At 33.1% G+C, this 15,947-nt stretch overlaps 1 pseudogene; it reads left to right on the top strand.

Moving 5' to 3' along the window:
- LOC143410631 (ephrin type-A receptor 6-like) overlaps positions 1-15,947 on the top strand; it is an 86,333-nt pseudogene that overhangs the window by 38,896 nt on the left and 31,490 nt on the right.

The following is a 15,947-nucleotide window of genomic DNA, read 5'->3' on the forward strand; positions in this document are numbered from 1 at the left end:
GGCAAGTGAAGTTATTTTTGTCTTTTCATTTCTGGTCATCATAAATGGTGGGTGGAGAAAAAAAATTTAAAAACATTTAGTAAGACTGTTTTGTATTTATGTGAATGTTCTGTCAGTGACATCTCATTCTGCAACAAAAGATGTTCAGTTTTAAATTTCAAAATAAATTTAAATAAATACATCAAAAAGTGATTAACAGGGGATGGAAGTGAAGCCCAGTGGTAGAGTGCTTGATTAGCATGCTCCAGGCCCTGGGTTCAATCCCTAGCACCACCACCCCCACAAAAAAAAGGTGATTCAGAACAGAATATATAAAATTCTCTTTAATGTAGTGAAGAGAAAGTACCAAAAATATTGAACAAAAGGAAAACATGCCTTCATGTATTTATTGACTGCATTCACAATAGATTTATTGATTGCCCACTTAGAGCCAAAAATCTGCTCTTCATAAGATTCTTTAAAATTGTTGTTGATCATCTTATGGCCAGTTAAATTCTGTATACAAAAACAAACAAACCAGCAAATTTATTTGCATATAAAATAATTATCATCTTTGATATATAAATATTTCCTTAGTATTTTAGTTATTATTTTAGTTATTATAATTTTAAGGAAAATTTATCTTAATTGCATGTGTATGTCTATAACACACAATATTTTAGTATGTTTGCAAGTTTTAGGAAGTGTATATATGCATGTGTTCATGTTTGTGTTTTGGGAGGGAAGGAACTACTCCATTGATTTAAATAAATGCCTCTATAAAATAGCTGGGACTTAAGTAAATTTGTTTTATTTCTCTAATAAATATTTAAATAATTATAATTTACAGACATGTGAGGAGAGAAATAATTTGTTCTATGTATACTTTAAGAAGAACAAAATTATATTTATTTCAGAATTTGATGGATTACCAAAGGATACTAAATTCAGCTTTTTTTTTTTTTTTTTGGTGGTGGAAGGGTGCTGGGTAGAATTCATTGAAAGATCTCATGCAGGTTAAGCAACTGCTGTATCACTAAGCCACATATCTAGCTCAACCCATAATTCTTTTTTTGTTTTTATTTTCAATGGTTGGGAGTACGGGGGATTGAACTCAGGGGCATTTGACCAATGAGCCACATTCCTATACCTACTTTATATTTTATTAGAGATGTAGTCTCACTGACTTGCTTAACGCCTCCCTAAATTGCTGAGGCTGGCTTTGAACTCGAGATCCTCCTACCTCAGCCCCCCAAGCTGCTGGGATTACAGGCATGCACCACTGTGCCTGACTACAACCCATAAATCTTTTTCTTTTATCTATACATGACAGTGAAATGCATTACAATTCTTACTACACATACAGAGCATAATTTTTCATATCTCTGGCTGTATTCAAAGTATATTCATACCAATTCATGTCTTCATACATGTACTTTGGATAATAATGTCCATCATATTCCACCATTATTTCTAACCCCATGTCCCCTCCATTTCCCTCCCAACACTTTGCCCTATCTTAGAGTTTTTCTAATCCTCCCATGCTCCCCCTCCCTACCACACAATGAATCAGCCTCCTTTTATCAGAGAAAACATTTGGCATTTGGTGTTTTGGCATTGGCAAACTTCACTTGGCATTATCTTCTCTAACTCCATTCATTTACCTGCAAATGCCATGATTTTATTCACTTTTATTGCCAAGTAATATTCCATTGTGTATATAGCCACATTTTTAAAATTCATTTTTCTATGAAAGGGCATCTAGTTTGGTTCCACAGTTTAGCTATTGTGAATTGTGCCGCTATAAACATTGATGTGGCTGTGTCCCAGTATTATGCTGTATTTAAGTACTTTACATATAGACCTAGGAGAGAGAGAGCTGGGTCAAATTGTGGTTCCATTTCCAATTTTCCAAGAAATCTCCATACTGCTTTCCATATTGACTACACCAATTTGTAGCCCACCAGCAGTGTATGATTGTACCTTTTCCCCCACATCCTCACCAACACTTATTGTTGTTTGTGTTCTTAACAGCTGCCATTCTGACTGGATTGAGATGAAATCTTAGAGTAGTTTTGATTTGCATTTCTCTAATTGCTAGTGAAGATGAGCAATTTTTTCATGTATTTGTTGATTGATTGCATATCCTCGTCTGAGAAGTGTCTGTTCAGGTCCTTGGCCCATTTATTGATTGGGTTATTTATTTATTTTTTTGGTGCTTAGCTTCTTAAGTTATATATCCTGGAGATTAGTGCTCTGTATGATATGTGAAGGGTAGAGATTTGCTCTGAAGACGTAGGCTCTCTCCTTATCTCACTGATTGTTTTTTTTTTCATCCTATTTATTGATTATTGATTTAATTTCTTGGGCTTTAGGAGTCTTGTTAAGGAAGTGATGGCCTAATCCAACATGATGAAGTGTTGGGCTTACTTTTTCTCCTATTAGGCACAGGATCTCTGGTTTAATTTCTAGGTCCTTGATCCAATTTGAGTAAACTTTTGTGCATGGTGAGAGATAGGGGCTTAATTTCATTTTGTTGCATATGGATTTTCAGTTTTCCCAGCACCATTTGTTGAAGAGGTTATCTTTTCTTCAATGCATGTTTTAGGTACCTTTGCCTAATATAAGATAATTTTAATTTGGTGGGTTAGTCTCTGTGTCCTCTGTTCTGTACCATTGGTATTCCAGTCTTTTTTGGTGCCAATACTATGCTGTTTTTGTTACTGTGGCTCTGTAGTATAGTTTAAAGTCTGGTATAGTGATGCCACCTGCTTCACTCTTCCTGCTAAGGATTGCTTTAGCTATTCTGGGTTTCTAATTGTTCCAGATAAATTTCATGACTATTTTTTTATTTCTATGAGGAATGTCATTGGGATTTTGATTGGGATTGCATTAAATAGGTACAGTTCTTTTGGTGGTCTGGTCATTTTGATAATATTAATTCTGCCTATCTAAGAGGAAGGTAAATCTTTCTTCTAAGGTCTTCTTTGATTTCTTTCTTTAGGATTCTGTAATTTTCATTATATAGATCTTTCACCTCTTTTGTTAAGTTGATTCCCAAGTATTTTATTTATTTATTTATTTTTGAGGTTATTGTAAATGGGGTAGTTTTCCTCATTTCCCTTTCTGAGGATTTGTCACTGATATACAGAAATGCCTTTGATTTATGGATGTTGATTTTGTATCCTGCTACTTTGATAAATTCATTTACTATTTCTGGAAGTTTTCTGGTGGAACTTTTAGAGTCTTCTAGATATAGAATCATATCAGCAGCAAATAATGCCAATTTGAGTTTTTTCCTGTGTGTATTCCTTTAATTTCTTTTGTCTAATTGCTTTGACCAGTGTTTCAAGAACTATATTAAATAAAAGTGGTGAAAGAGGGCATGCTCATCTTGTTCCAGTTTTTAGAGGGGATGCCTTAAAATTTTCTTCATTTAGAATGATGTTGGCCTGGGGCTTATCATAGATAGCCTTTACGATGTTGAGATATGTTCCTGTTTTCCCTAGTTTTTCTAGTGTTTTGAACATAAAGTGGTGCTGTATTTTGTCAAATGCTCTTTCTGCATCTATTAAGATAATCATATGATTCTTATCTTTAAGTCTATTGATGTGATGAATTACATTTATTGATTTTCTTATGTTAACCAACCTTGCATCCCTGGGATGAATCACACTTGATCGTGGTGCATAATATTTTTGATATGTTTTGTATTCAATTTGCCAGAATTTTACTGAGAATTTTTGCATTCATGTTCATTAGAGACGTTGGTCTGAAGTTTACTTTCTTTGATGTGTCTTTGCCTGGTTTGGGGATGAGGGTGATATTGGCCTCTTAGAATGAGTTTGGAAGTGCTGCCTCTTTTTCTATTTCCTGAAATAAATTGAAGAATATTGGTATTAGTTCTTCTTTCAAGGTCTTGTAGAACTCGGCTGTGTTTCCATTTGGTCCTGGGCTTTTCTTGGTTGGTAGGGCTTCTGATGGCATCTTTTATTTCATCACTTGAAATTTATCTCTTTAAATTGTGTATATCATCTTGGTTCAATTTGGAAAAATTATATGACTAGAAATTTGTCGATGCCTTTGATATTTTCTATCTTATTGGAGTACAAGTTTCCAAAATAATTTATAATTATCTTATGTATTTCTGTAGTTGCTGTTGTGATATTTCCTTTTTCATCATGTATGTTTGTAGTTTGAGTTTTCTCTCTCCTTCTCTTTGTTAGCATGGCTAAGGGTCCGTAAATTTTATTTTTTCAAAGAACCACAATTTTCCAATTGTTTCTTTTGTTTCAATTTCATTGATTTCAGCTCTGATTTTAATTATTTTCTGTCTTCTGCTTTTGGTGTTGATTTGTTCTTCTTTTTCTCTAGGGCTTTGAGATGTAATGTTTATAGTCATTTATTTGTTGACTTTTTCTTCTTTTAAGAAATGAACTCCATTAATTGAACTTTCCTCTTAGTACTGCCCTCATAGTGTCCCAGAGATTTTGATGTTTTATCTGTGTTCTCATTAACCTTTAAAAAAAATCTCCTCCTTAATATCTTCTGCAAGCCAGTGTTCATTCAGTAACATATTATTTAGTCTCCCAGTGTTGGAGTAGCTTTTCTTATTTTATCATTGATTTTTAATTTCATTTCATTATTATCTGATAGAATACATGATAATATCTCTACTTTTTATTTGCTAAGAATTGCTTTGGCATAGTATATGCTCTCTTAGAGAAGGATCCATGTGCTGCTGAGAAGAAAGTGTATTCTCTCATTGAAGGATAAAATATTCTACATCTGTCAATTAAGTCTAAGTTATTGATTGTATTACTTAATTCTATAATTTCTTTTTTGTTTGGAAGGTCTATCTAGTGATGAAAGAGGTGTGTTAAAGTCACCCAAAATTATTGTGTGCTGGTCTATTTGACTCTTGAACTTGAAGAGTTTGATGAACGTAGATGTTCAATTGTTTGGGGCATATATATTTTATAATTGTTAAGTCTTGTTGGTATATGGTTCACTTAAGCAGTATTAGTGTCCTTCTTTATCCCTTTTGATTGACTTTAGCTCAAACTCTACTTTATTTGATATGAGGATGGAAACCCTTGCTTGCTTCCACAGCCCATGCGAGTGTTATGATTTTTCCCAACCCTTTACCTTCAGTCTGTGGATGTCTTTTTCCTATGAGATGAGTCTCTTGGAGACAGCATATTGTTGGGTTCTTTTTTTTTTTTTTTTTTGGATCCAATCTGCTAGCCTACATCTTTTGATTGGTAAGTTTAGGCCATTAACATTCAGCATTATTATTGAGACATGCTTTGTATTCCCAGCCCTTTTTGTTTATTTTTGGTATTTGACGTGAGTTGGTTTTTACTCTCCCTCTGCTGATTTTCATCATTGTTTTTCATTTTCTCTTCTTGGAATAGGATGTTCTATATTGCAGGCTTTCCAGTTGTAAATTCTTTTGACTTTTGCTTATTGTGGAAGGTTTTTATTTCATCACCAAATCTAAAGCTAAGTGTTACAGGATATAAGATTCTTGGAGGGCATCTATTTTCTTTCAGAGCTTAGCATATGTTGTTCCATGATATCCTGGCTTTGAGTGTCTGGATTGAAAAATCTGCTGAGATACGAATTGTTCACCCCCTACATGTAATCTGATTCTTCTCTCTTGCAGCCTTTAAGAGTCTATCCTTCTTCTGTATGCTACGCATTTTCATTATAATGTGCCTTGGTGTAGATCAGTTGTAATTTTGTACATTTGGTTCCTGTAAGCCTCTTGTATTTGGTTTTCCAATTCATTCTTCACGCTTGGGAAGTTTTCTAATATTATCTCATTGAAGAGATTGTGCGTTCTTTTGGTTTGAAACTCTGTGCCTTCCTCTACTCCAATAACTCTTAGATTTGGTCTCTTGATGCTGTCCGATAATTCTTGGATATTCTGTTCATGGTTTCTTACTCTCTTCATTATGTGATCAATTTTATTTTCCAGATTGTATACTTTGTATTCATTATGTGACCCTCTTTCTTTCAAGTGATCTAGTCATTTGGTTATGCTTTCTGTTGAGATTTTTATTTGGTTTCTATTTTTTTTTTTTTGGTTTGTTTTCAGAGTCTCTATCTCTCTCGAAGTAATCTTTTGCTACCTGTGTTTGCTCTCTTATTGTTTTGTTGGGGGATCTATTTTTGCCTGTATTTGCTCATTTAGGTCATTCTTTAATTCACAGATCATTTTAATTATGAACCTTCTGAACTCCTTCTCTGACATTTCTTCAACTTCACTGTCCATGGGTTCTGTTATTATAGTATCCTGATTTGGTTGGGGAACTTTCCTCTCTTGTATTTTCATGTTGTCTGTGTCTTCCTTTCTTGCAGTATGGATATGAGATATTACAGTTTGTACCCTATATTCTTGTAGTACCCATGCAGTTTGTCTGTTCCTCACCTTGATGTTGGGCTACCAGATCCTGCTGGTTCCCTCAAGGTATACTACTTCAACTAAAGGTGATGGCGGCAATAGCTGAGATAACTGGAGATAACTGTTGAGGTGCCCCAAGATGGAAGCAATGTCTTACAGAGATGGGGCCGGAAGGGTGGGCCTAACACTCTCTTTGGGATGCCTGCTCTGAGATGCAGTCATCTTCATTCTGGCCTCAGGTCACTGAGGTTCTTTTTATTTTTTCCATTTTTTTCTTTTTTCTTTTCCTACTTCTATATGGATGGTTTCTGTTAGCCTGTATTTGAGGTTAATTAATTTTTTTTGCCAGTACATTTTTCATCTCAACTAATAGATTTTATTTTTCAGTTAATGCATTATTCTGTTCCAGAATTTATTTTTAGTTCTTGGTTTTGTTTTATTTTGCCCTTTTCATATTTTTACTGAATTCTTCTTATCTTCATTCATTGTGGCCATCTAATGGATTCCTTAACAGATTTATCCTGATTACTTTAAGTCCTTTTCACTAACTTCAACATTTAGTTTGTCTCTTTGTTTTAGTTGACAGATTTTTTTTTTATTTATTCTGAGTCACATTTTCCTGTTTGTTACTCTTTATTTCATACTGGAAATAGGAATATTTTAGACAGACTGAATGTTACTTTCCTCCAAAAACTTTTGTGTTTTCTTTCAGCTGGGCATTAATTTGCTCACATAGTACTTTGAAGGCTTGGCTTTAGACTGTGTTAGGGTATTTTCATTCTATTTTGGTTTGTTCTTGGTTGTAGAGACAATCCTTTAATCTAAAGAGAAAGTTTTTATTACTAAAATATGGCTCTTCTGCCATTTCAGTGGAAAGATGGAGAGTTTACAAAGCCTTGTGAATTCATTGGGCTTAAACTACAAATTCTTATTTCCCTTAGAGTGGGGTGCTGAAATCTGTTGAGCTCTTTCAGGCTGTCAGCTGCTTTCCCTGTGCTGCTTTCAGTCTCTTCAGCACAACAGCTTGAGTCAGGTGAGGATTGTGGATCTGATATGCAGCTTTTGGATTCATCTATTTCACAGTCCTACCCTCCAACCTATTTTCCAAGTGCTCTAACAGCCAGAATATTCAACCTCTGATTCCTCAATATAGGATTATTGAAGCTGCACCTTTCAGCTTGAGTCTATGTTTCATTGTAGACCTGCTTACCTTCATTGCTTATTGGGCAGAGTAGGAAATCCAAACTATCAAATATTCATAAATCTCATCCATCAAGGGTATCACCTCCTTTAATTTTTGCTTCCTTAAAGTCCCTCTCAAATATTCTCATTCTACCCCAGCCCCAGAGTTAATTTTCACCATTAGCCTAATATATGTGAATCCACCATAATCAGAAGCTGAAAACATCTGTATAGTTCATTTTTAAGCAATCCTTTAAGAAAACCTAGTATCTAATAAGAGCATTTAAAACTACAGAGCCACAAAATTTATGTATTCTTTAAAATTTACTCTTGAGTCTGTATTTGAGGTGCTCTGCCCACCAGTTGCCATCTTATCGTGGTTTTAAGTTACATTCACCTTCTGCCAATATTAAATGGAGATATTTTTATTGTTGCATTATTCTAACTTTGTCCTTCCTACCTAGTTCCAAATATTTTTACTATCATTCCAAACTGTCAAAAGAACTTTAATTTTTAATTTTATTATTATTATTTTGTTTTGTTTTGTTTTGTTTTGGTTGTGACTCTGGGATATAGTACCTAGAGTGGGAAATTCCCATGGTTCAGGGGAATCCTGCACTCTCATCAGATGACTCCCAGTGGTCAGTAGAGTAGTTGTTGGGTGGATTAGTGTCCATTCCTTCCCAGGTTCAAGAACTGAGCTTTGTTTATACCTTCTGAAAGCATCTCAATACCAGTTGGCTTTAGCTGTGCCTATTAAGCCAAAAATAGGTACACTGATTTGGATTTCTAGGTTACCTGAGAGATACAGGTAATTTTTAGTGGCAACTGCTATAGACTGAAGGATTGTGCCCCTCCCCCCAAATTCACAGGTTGAGGCCTAATTCACAATAAGACGATATTTGGAAGTAGGGCCTATTTGGGGTCCTGAGTTGTCATGAATGAGTCTAGTGTTCTTATATGAAGACACATGAGAGAATTTCCCTCCCCCGTTTTTCCTGTTTGCCATGTGAGAATACAAGGAGAATCTGGCCATCTAAAAAAAAGAGGAATACCTTCACCTGACAGTATATCTTCCTTGATCCTGGACATTAAGCCTTCAGAATTATGAGAAACATGTTTGTTTTTTAAGCCACCTGGTCTCCAATATTCCATTATAACTGCATGAAAGAAGACAAATTGGTACTGAGAAATGGGATGATCCTGTGACAAATACCTAAGAATTTGGAAACGACTTTGAAACTAGGTTATGGGGTGGAGGCTAGAAAAGTTTTATGAAAACATACTAGAAAAATCCAATATTTGTACAAAAGGATTTTTAAAACTGATTTTGGTGAAGTTTCAAAAAAAAATTGCTACAGAGAAAGCTCCTATTTCCTTGTTGCATACATAAATAATCATGTACAGAATGCTGGTAGAAATATAGACTATAAATCTATTCTGCTGAGGTCTCAGACAAATGAGAACTATGTTATTGGTCAGTGGCAAAAAGAAAATCCTTATTATTAAGTGGCAAGTAACTTACATGAATTGTTTCTATTTTATTTAATTGCGGAAGGTAGATTGTGCAAGTTATTATTATTTCTTTTCCTGAGTGGATTTCAAAGTTAATTATTGAAGGTTTCTTCTGACTGTTTACAGGAACATGTGAATAGAAAGAAATGAATTGAAGTTGGAATTGTTAGGCAAATGCAACTGGAACTTAAAAGATTTGGAAAATTATCAGCCTGCCCATAATGTAAACAATAAGACAACATGATCAGAAGAGGATGCCAAAGATGTGGCAGAGAGACCATTGGGTAAGGAAATTGGTATGGGTATGAACAACAGATTTAATCAGCTTCTCACCAGAAGCCAGGAATAGAGATGGAATTGTACCAGTGGAAAGATTGTCATTAGGGCCTAATGTGGGATAGAATAGAGGAAGGCTGAGAATATGTTCTGTTGTTCAAGAAAAAGGAAAGGAAAAACCCAAAAGGCAATTCAGAGATCATCAGGGCCATAATTTAGGTCACAGTAGGACAAATGGCCTTAAAAGAAGCTACGTGGAGATATGAGGGCATGACCCTTGCCCAGCAGAGACCTAAGACATGGATAGGGCTATCACAGAGAGCTACCATGTAGGCAGAATTTTCTGAGCCATAATGGTGGCATTTCCATCCTCTTGAGTCCCCAGAAGTTTTAACATGAAGCCAAAGAGGATTATTCTCAAGACTTTGGACCTCACAGAGCTTAATAGGTTTTTTACTTGATTGGGATGTCACCTCCTGCTCCCTTCCTATTTCTCCCTTTGTGAATGGGAATGTCTATTATATATTTTGGAGACATATAACTTTTGTTTCACAAGTTGACAGCTAGGAATTTGCCTCAGGAAAAATACCCAATTTTATCTGCATCTGATTTAGATAATATCTAGATGAGGTGCTGGACTTTAGAGTTGATACTGGAACAAGATAAAATTTGGGGGGCTATTAGAATGGAACAAATGTACTTCACATGCAAAAAGGACATCAATTTTCAGGACCCATGGGTGGAATGTTATTCCCCCCAATTCATGTGCTGAAGCCTAATCTTCAGTGTGATGGTATCAGAAGATGAGGCCTTGGGGGGTAATTAAGTCATCAGGATGGGTCCCCATGACTGGGTTTTATAACTATAAGAAGAGAGTTTACTTTATCACTCTGTTCTTGGTTGTTATGAGAAAACGGTCATCTGTAAGCAAACAAGAGTGCCCTCACCAGAGACTGGGTTTACCAGTAGCTTGTTCTTGGAATTCTCATCTTTCATAACATTGAAACAAAAACATTTTTTACTTAAACTACCTGTTTATGGTACTTGGTATTGCAGACCAAACCAACTAAGAAAATAAGCTACTTGACAGAAAATTTTGCTATTTTTCTACCACAAGCATTGTCCATTGTCACATATACTATTTTTAGCTCCAGATCAATATTATTCAAAATATTCACTGTAGAGAGATGTTTCATGATATATTTTGCCAAAAATGGGGGCATTAGGGCATTGTAGCACATCACCCCAGTAGGTATTTGTCTTAGATTCTAATAAAAAGCACACAGTCCTGATGGCTGTTAAATGATGGTTATTTATATTTTTGGAGGCTGAAACCTGATATCGGGGTGAATTATCAGATTCTGGTGAGCTTGGTCTGTTTTGGTGAGGGCCATCTTCTGAGTTTTCTAACAGAGTTTTCTGAGGTCCAATAATAAGGGCACCAATCCCATTTGTGAAGGCTCTACCCTCATGATCTAATTTACCAGAAAAGGCTTTACTTCCTAATAACACCATATATGCGGTTAGAATTTCAGATATGAGCTTGGATAGTAGTAGAAGACACACATTGCCTTCCAGCATCATTGGTAAATTTAAAACACTTTAATGCCAGATAATTTTGTAAGTCTTTGTTTGATACCATAGAAACACTTAATGTTCAAGAGCTTGCTATCATTCTCTTGCTTCATTTGTCTATTCATCTTTGTATTTGAAGAAACAGTATGATTAGAAAACTCCACCTTCCTTTGAACTGCAGTTTCTACTCTTTTAAAAAATGCTGCTTTAAATTGCCTGCAACAATTTTATGTATGGTCTTTAAATATTTGCTGATATCAGTACGCATGTGTTCTGTCTATTAATTTGAGATAATTATACTAAAACCATGTATGTGCTAATATGTCATTTTCCTCCTGTTATAGCACCTTACTTAGTCTGTTCAGATGCTATAGCAAATTATCATAGGTTGGGTGGCTCATAAAAACAGAAGTTTATTTTTAATAATTCTAAAGACCTGGAAACTTCAAATTTAAGGCAGAGGAAGATTCGGTGACTGGAGAGGGTGTGTTCCTCATGCATAGATTGCTCTTTATTTTACTGTGCCCTCACATTGTGGAAAGGCCAAGAGTATTTGAGGAGTGTTTTTTTTAAGGGGACTGATTCCATTCATGGTGGTGTGTATGGTGGCAGAGGGGTGGGAGAGTCAATCCTTATGACCTAATTACCTCCTAAAGGTTCCATCTCCAAAAATCACCACATTGGTCATTGCATTTCAACATATTATTTTGGGGGACTTAAGTACCTGATGTTTGTTGAACATATATTCAGTATTTAAGTCAAGTAAAATGAAGTGATCATTAGTATCAGCTCTAAAATGTGCTTAGTTTATATATCTTATAACTGAAAAGTTTTCTCAGGGACTGTTCTTTTTTCAGTGACAAAATTTTCCCTGGTTCTTTTTGTTGGTTTTCTTTCATAGCATGCTCCTTTTAATCTTTTGAATTTTGCTTTCCTGAAGAAAAATGACAACATGATTGGCAGAAATTGATGAGAGCCCTTTTTTAAATAAAACTAATCTTTCTGTTTTTCTTTGTTTGAACTGTGACTGCTTCAGATTTAAAAGATGTCTTTAACACAGAATTCATTTTATAAATGAATTGGAAAGCTTTCATTTGATTATGTTACAACTACTCTCTATGACATCTGACCTTAGTTTGAAAGGTTTTTGTCACAGTGGCCTATCTTTGACCACATTTTCAGTTCAGCAGGTTTTTTTCTGATTGTTTAGTGTTAAATTATTTTTTCTAAATATCTGTAGTATTATGTTTGTGGACATCCTCACTGTAGAATTTTTTGTTATTAAATCACCGTTATTCTCAATAATATTGTATTATTAATGCTAAAATACGCCATCGATAATGTTTCTCTTTCAAAATGTGCAATACATTTTCCTGTTTCAGTGGGTTTTATTTACAAGGAGAAATAAATTTGCACATATTTCAGCAAGAAAGAAAGCTGTTTGTAAGTAGAAACTTCACTTTGTTTAGTTTTTAACTTCATTAGTCAGAAGGATAGTATGAATTTCTGTCAGATTTTTCTTGGTTGCAATTATAATTCTCATTTCTGCTTTTAGTTTTCATTTGTAATGACTATCTTGATTTAATTTTATTCTGACAAACTATTAAAGAAATTACACTAACACATTTGTAATTCCTAATTTTAGTTGTAAATTACCACTTATACAAGTGATAATTTGTTTTTAAAAACTAATTTTTAAACATACCTTATTATTTTATTAACCATGACTTTGAAATAGTCAAATACAGACTTTTAGAATATTCAGAAAAAATGTATCAGATAAAATAATAAGCTCTGATAGATTTGTATTTTATTAAATAAAAGACATTTAGTAGCTATATGTTTTTTCTATGTATGACTATGCTGTAGTCAGTCATGTGTAAGTAGATTTAGAAATATTTGTAAAAATTCATGTTCTTCATGTGATTTTTAACAGTAACACAAAGTAATCACATACTTCAGATGTCCCTTTTGTAAAGGATTGTAAATCTTAAATATGAAAATATAGGTCGGTAAAAAGTCCTTCAACTATGATAGCTTTAAATTAGTATCTTTCTTTGTAGCTTTGTAAAATTTAAACTGTTATTACTTGTTTTTATTATTCTAGCCCCCCAAAGAAATGAGGGAGTGATATCATTTACAATTTCTGTGCACTGCATTCATAATATAAGGATTCAAATAGTGTTATTTCTTCAATGTTTACTCAAGCCTTGTGCAAGTTGTAATGATCCAACAACACTGAGAGCATTTAGATTAATGGTTACTATTTCGGCAAACTCTCTTCCTTAAATATGTATTATCATGTTATTTTTAAATAAAGCTAAAGATGGTACTCATATGAATAGCATTTTTGTATATTTTAGTAAAAATATTGTGAATATATTGAATCATCAATTGTTTACCTACTTGTCACATCAATATTGTAGAAAAATAAAAACATTTTTATGTTATAAATAATTTTAATATTTACTTGAAGAAATTATTGATCATATATGATTCTATGATACCTTTTATTAATCAAGGTCAAAATATAATTAGATATATTTTAATTTGGTATTAGCACACACACACACATATGAGCTTTATATGTGTATATATATTAAAATATTCTATGTAGTACACATGGGAATACTTCTTATTAGACAATTCATCTCATATTTTTGTTTAAGAGCATATAATATTTAATAAGTCCAGATTATAAAGAGAGCCTTAAAAAGTCCCAGATTGTCCTTAATCATCATATTTCATTTTGTATTAAAATACCATCCTAAATAGTTCAGCTTTCCCTAGAAACTGTATATATGTATGTGTAGTTATAAGGATGCCTTTATTTAATTCACACATGCATATTTTCAAATATATCCTAATTTGAATTAATATAATGTAATTTTCTTTATTTTGAGGATATTGTTAATTTGACATGGGAGGACTCATTAGTGAAAATGAATATTTAATGTCGTACCATATAGCACCTTCACCATGCAAAATTGTTAAAACAGTATGGAAAAAACCTCCTAAGGAAAATTTGATATAGCTTTCCTATGCTTTTCCAGACCTATTTTCAACACTGCTAAAAGGGGGGAAAATTCAAGAAGGCACCGAAGAGACCGCCTCACCAGACCCCGATGTTACTTCTCCTCTGGATGTACATGCTGCAGCTCCATAGGAGCCAGGTTGGAAAAGTTTCGAGGAAAACAGAATATACATGTATAGAATATATTTTTAAGTAGAAAGATTCATTTTCTATGGCAGTTTGTCATTTTTAGGCCCCAGATTTGAGTACATTAAAAAGTTCACATTTTAACTTGAACTTAACCTTTAAGGTTTTTGGTTTTTTTTAAATATCAGTGAAAACTTTTGGCTTCTCAAAAATATGTATTAAATGTAATGATTTTAAAGCATGCAAATTTAGCTAATCAAAAACATAAGGTGTTTGTTTTATGCAAACTTTTAGAAAAGAATGTTAAGCTGTTAAGAATTCATTATGAGAGTATGATGTTCAATTATAAATTATAAAATCTTTCTCAAATATTTCAAGTTCTTGTATATTATTTAAATGATAGTAGGTAATTTCCATAGTTCTCTTTTCTGTATACTTCAGGTTCAAGGAAATTTATAGTAATGTTTTTGATTTTTAAGTGAAATTTTAGAAGTAAAAAATATTCACATGGTGATCATTTGATAAGCTTGGATAGACTCTGGAGATAAAGTCAGGGATTTAGCAAAATGAGTTTGAAAGTATTTTATTTTCTCTTAAGACTAATCTCAAGACCTGAATTCAGATTTTTTTATTCTTTTGAAAATAGAGCGAATCACCAAAACATTGAAGTCTGTTAAATAAAAAGGAATGATAGTCATTCTATGAATAGTGGTTGCATACAATAATTACAAGTATAAATAATGTATTTATGATGCACAGTTAGGATATTTTAAAGATGTAATTGCCTAGAAATAAATTTATAAACATGAAAAAGGCAAAAAATTTTGACAACAGAGACATGAATTCACAACTAATGAATGCAGTTAATTTTTAAATAAAGGTCTAAGAAAGACAATAGGATATACCCTGATATTTTTATTCTGAAACAACAAGTACACAAAAAAATGGGAGTTATCTTTGCATGTGTGTAAAAACTATGTTAAAATGCTATTATCTATAGATCTACTTAATGAAAATGTGGTACTTCTAAAGTTTAGGACACTTTTAATAGGAAAATTATACAATGATCAATATACTTGATTAATAGCTTTATCACATTTCCATTGTATTATAAATATTGTTTTAAGGGGATTCATGTTGTTATTCTTTTCTCCCTAGCATCAAATTATAAATCCTTTGAGAGTCATAATCATATCTCAATATATGATTATATTTTTATCTCCCATAAGCCATAATAAGCTGATTTTAAGTGTTAATAATTTATAAAGTTTGTTGAAGAACTAAATATTCAAAGTCAAGTCTTAAAAATAAATACTTGCTTTATTGACTTGTTTGAAAGTAGGCCACCAGTTCAAACCTGTTTGTGTTTATTAATTCAAGGACTTTTGAAAGTCCATCTGCCTTAAATCTAAAGCAATGTTGGTAAATGTGGCTGCTCTAGTAGCTTAAGCACTGCTGGTGTAGACAGACCTAGAATGGTGATCCAAATCATATTTTAAAATTCTGATAACAATATCTTGTATTTAGTACACACTCAGTGAGACTGACTTGTCCATTTATCAGATGTATTTAAACATAAAATAAATAATAATAATAAATAATAATGTAAAATTCTTTTCATCATAAAGTAACAAACATAACTACTCTAAATTCTGTAAGTGTGGTATGGATTACTGAAATTTAATAGAAATAAAACAGTAATTGTTAGAGGGAAAATGGAACAATGAGCACAATTTTGTAATAGGTTTATAGCTTCACCTGTTTACTCCATCAATAATTTGAATTGGTACATTAAACATATTTTTTCAATTAAGAATAATGGGTCATAAATAGGTCAGCTTCAAGGATAGT

The sequence above is a fragment of the Callospermophilus lateralis genome, chromosome 11 (assembly GCF_048772815.1).
Source record: "Callospermophilus lateralis isolate mCalLat2 chromosome 11, mCalLat2.hap1, whole genome shotgun sequence".
Classification (NCBI taxonomy): domain Eukaryota; kingdom Metazoa; phylum Chordata; class Mammalia; order Rodentia; family Sciuridae; genus Callospermophilus; species Callospermophilus lateralis.